Source organism: Cavia porcellus, unplaced genomic scaffold, assembly GCF_034190915.1.
Source record: "Cavia porcellus strain 051 isolate PalLab524CR breed Dunkin Hartley unplaced genomic scaffold, mCavPor4.1 scaffold_21, whole genome shotgun sequence".
Taxonomy (NCBI): domain Eukaryota; kingdom Metazoa; phylum Chordata; class Mammalia; order Rodentia; family Caviidae; genus Cavia; species Cavia porcellus.
This window is the reverse complement of record NW_026947504.1, coordinates 23538473-23543178: the sequence shown is the minus strand read 5'-3', so window position 1 is coordinate 23543178 and position 4706 is coordinate 23538473.

Sequence of the window (4706 nt, the reverse complement as noted above, 5' to 3'; positions counted from 1 at the left end):
GAAGCCTGAAGAACATCAGATTGTTCCCTTTGTTGTTGTTGGTTTTAATTTAAACCACGGTGGATAAAAATAACCTTTGCTAGTGAAAGACAGCTGTGATTAATCCAAGACTGGAAAAACAAAGCACAGGGAGAAAAGAATTCCTCGTTCTTAATCTGTATTTCTTTTTCAGATTCTGTCTTATTGACTGTTCTCATGAAAACATGGTACTTAAAAATCATTTGGATTTGAACATTTGAAAACAAATGGATGGAAAGCTTTAGATTTTATAAGCAGGAGTTCAAATCCAAGACACCCCGCCCACCCCACTGGACAGGCCTTGCGGGTGGTGACTGCGGAGACAGGAATGTGCACAGTGTGCGTGGTCAGCTCCCCTTCCTCTCCTTGCGTGTGTAAATGCCCTTCAAGGGTTTCTGTGCCACAGATTCTGGCAGTGACATTACCAAGTGTGATGTTCTTTGAGGTAGGAAATTCTAACAGCTAAATACAGCGCAAAACTAAAGAATAAGAAATAAGTAGAAAAACCTATTTACTTCAATTACATTTTGCAGCCACACCTATAAGCATTACATGGAAAGCGGGGTGTATCTAGCCCTCATTATTAGGCATTTGCAGACTTCCTGCTTTTGACTCCATGTGGTGATATCGTTAATTAGCTAGCCTTAACCTTAGAGTACTTGGAACATGCCTATTGAAATAACTTCTTGGGGCCTGCTTGTTTTTCTCCCTCTCTTCCTTTGACTTAGTAGTAAAAACCCCACAATATTTCTCTAAGCAGCCTGCACCAGAGATGAACCGTACAGAAATTCCAGTGGTCACTGCATCCTGGGAAAATAGGCAGCTCCAAGTAGAGTGCTCAGCAGAGCTCCATGGGTGGCTACCCCAGATCGGGCCTACCTGGGGCATAGTGGACACCATGTTGCTTTTATTAATGAAGTAGCACTATACTCTACAAAGAAAAGTGAATGAGTCCCCAGTCAGAATCAAGAAAATGAAGGATATGACATCATGCTATTCAGACGTCTCAAAAAATTGAATATTTTATATCTTGTCGAAAACAATTGTCAAACACGGGCTTACAGTACACACACGCACAGAACACACAGGCACACATATATCTATATATATGCAGTGTGATTGGGACATGTGTGTTTTATTGCTGATATTTAAAGTGTTTTTCATAAGTTCACTTTTCCTTTTGTGTTCTGGTCAGGTTCCTCCGCAGAAGAGAAACAAGCAGAATTGCAGAGGCCACTACTTAGGAACAGCTCCAGGTCCTTGATGATATGCCGTCATCCCTGGCAGGTTTTCTATGAGTGTGAGAACTGAGTCTCAATCTGTGTCGGGGACTGGCCAGCTAGATTGGGAGGCATAACTACTATGAACTATCACCCAAAAGAAGCCGCTGGACCGATACCTATGAGGCTGAGTGAATTCCACAAATGTGTGAAGAGGACTGGATGGGAGCAGGTGGTCCACAGAGGTGCTGTGACCCCTGAGAAATCCGTTTCTCTTTGAAGGGGGGGTGATGACTTAAGTTCTGTCCCATGTTCCTGTGTAACTATGGGGCTCTACCGGTACTGGATGTTCTAGTTTCTCAATCAAGAAATTTTATTAGGAATTTCAACATTTTTGTTTTACCTTTCCTTTAAAAAATTTCAAACTGTAACGCGTAATTCAATCAGTTTTCTAAGGCTGACATAAAAACATGCCACAGACTAGATAGCTTAAACAACAGAAAATTGTTTTCTCAAAGTTCTGGAGGCTCAACATCTGAAATCAATATGTCGCAGAATAGTTTACTCAGTGGCCTCTTCTCCATGACTTGTAAATGTCTGTCTTCTGGCTCTTTCTTCACATACCCCCACCTACATACCCCCACCACGATACACTGTCCCACCACAGACCCAAGCAACCATGGATAGAGCCCTCTGCAACCATGAGACAAAAGAATCTTCCTTCTCTTTAAGTTGATTGTCAGACTGAGTTGAAGTATCTGATAAGCCAAGGCTAAACTCCACTATGAAGTTTGTAGATGGTCCACAATTTTCATGCTGAGAAAATGTCCTACTATGAGCTGGGCCCTGCAGGGACTTACAAGAAGAGAGCCAGAGTCTTGCAACCTCTAGAAATGCAAATTAGCTGTATGAGATCAGGTTTATATAGAGTTCTACGGAGGCACCCTTATTACAGTACCAACAGGTCAGGTATGTCAGTGAACGAATTGGATTTGAAATAATAAAATACTCTTTTATTTTCTGCAGAGGGCTCAGGACTAATGAAAAGCAAAATCTGACCAATTGTATGTTTTATAGGAAAAAATCAATAAGAATCTCAGGGTATCTAGGATATTTACCAGGACAAAGTCAGAAAATTTCTTTAACCATAAGATTTATGTTTGCTTTGGTCAGCATTGTTGCTGCTTATTTTTTTTTTTATTAGCATTAAGATGAGACTTGAAAGAGATGCCTTAACTACTCTTCAGGCCTCTAAAGAAAGGATAGATCATATCATATTTAGAAGCTAGCCTTGGAAGACCAGAACCACAAGAATTAGTGGTTGTCCTAACCATAAAGGTTTACCCAGGAGGTATACAGGAAGGATCAGAGTTTTGTGACAAAGTGGTTAATATTTCACAACCACAAGCAGAAGCTTAAGGAGATAGAGACATCTTTGAAAATTTTTCTATTAATTTTTCTCTTTCCATCTCTGGGTCTGTCTTTTTCTCTCCCATTCTTTTTCTTTCTCTCCTTTTTCCACACTACCTCCATATTTCTGGGAAATGTAAACCAATAGAGAAAATTTTTATTTATTCATATTTTCTCTTTTTCAATAAAATGAAGCAGTATCTCCATAGGTCTCATTATATCGTTAATTTATTTTCTTAATCAGAAATTTTGGAAAAGCAAAAAAGCTTGGTGCACTTTTGAATGTTTTTCTTGCTGGAGACTTGCTTGGTACACACACACACTTTGCTGTACCTCCAGGCCATTATGGAGCTTATACTGAGACAAAGTTTGCATACTTCATATTTGTATGTTTTTCTCCTTGGGTGATGTTTTTCCATATCACACACCCTTGTGTGTATAGTGAGGAGTGGCAATTCTGTTTGGAACTTCTGAAGCTGGTCAGTATGAGGCTGCAATGTCTAAAACTGTTCTCACAAGTCCAAGTGGAATCAATAATTGTGATGTGAACCAATCTAGAGTAGGGGGTCTCTTCATACTGTAAGAAAAGATTTTTGATTTGCCACATTATTATAATCAGCATTTATTTTAACTTGGCCAAATGCAAGTCAAAGCCTGAAGAGAAGTGCATGTGAGGGAAGTGAAAGAGAATACAGTGGGGCAGTTTTGATCAGGGACGCTAATCTAAGAAATACAGACATGCCTTGGAATTATGTTACACGGTGTTTTGTTTTGATTTTCGTTTTGTTTCAAATGCTCTTTGAATTAAGGCATAATCTTAGATAACAAAACCTATTTAGCAGCATTTGATGTATTCTTGTTTGCCAATATATGCGCCTTTCTATTGTTTTTCCTCTCAGTTCTTATCAGTACAACTTGGTGACCCTCACAGTGTCACAAATTAACTTTAATCTTTTGAGACATTATTAACCCTAAAACATCTTGGCTTTCTTTTCACATGCTTTCAAAAAGCAAAATAGTGATGCATGCATGAAAAATAGTTACGACTGAAAGGGCACATTCACAGATGCTTTATGTATTTAGAAAAAGATGGAAAAATGTTATTTTATTTGATGATATCTGCATAGCAAATGAGTGACTTTTTTATTCTATGTTAATTTTCTATTTTCAGTCACTACATACAGGTGAGAATATTGATGAGGCTGTACCTCTACTCTCAAGATACTCATGCCGTTGGTTTTTCTATTGCTCACCTAACTATGTTTACCTGGAAGATTTTGTTGGACTCCCCATGATGTGTGTTATGGCTTGGCAGAAAGTTTGTGTGCATTTTGTTCATGCCCAGAGACTTTGCCTGAGACTGAGATTAAGGGCAATAGACTGATTAATCTGGCAAAGAAAATTTCAAGGCAGTAAAATGTTGAGGCTGTGGCATGGCTATTGTTGGGGGCTTTTAGCCAGCTTTATGTTGCAAATCAAGAGCAAAGAGCCCAGTAGGATCATTTACAATGATATGAGTTTGGCCAAAAAGAAAACCCCAAAAACAAAAATAAAAAAAGACTCCAGTAAAGCTGTGTAATATAAAGACAGAGTGAGATTTTCATTGCTGAGGAGAAACAGAGAGATAAAACAGATGGCCATGGGGCATCCCAGGAAGCAGTGGGTCCCTACCCTTTGCAGCCTCAAAACTGCAAAAGTAAAAAATTTGCTCAGAAAAAAAAGCTACAGAGCACCATGCTCCAAGATGATGATAAAGGCCACATGAGATTCCAGAATGGCAGCAACACAGAGAAGCTTTTCTTCACAATCAGGTTCACAGAGCCCAACAATTCAGGCAATCGACCCCTACAGCCAAGAGAGAGAAAAGCCTGGCTACTGCTCCAGTTGGCAGCAAACCTTGACGGCATCCACATGGTGCTGGTTTTAGGTGCAAGAAAAATGCACAAATTCTGAGCATAAGATGGCTTCCACCTCGATTGCAAAAGGCCTGGGAGGCCAAGCATGTGCCCCTGAGAGGGTAGTTTGTAAAGATGTAAGGGTAAAGCCAGAGGTGCAGTG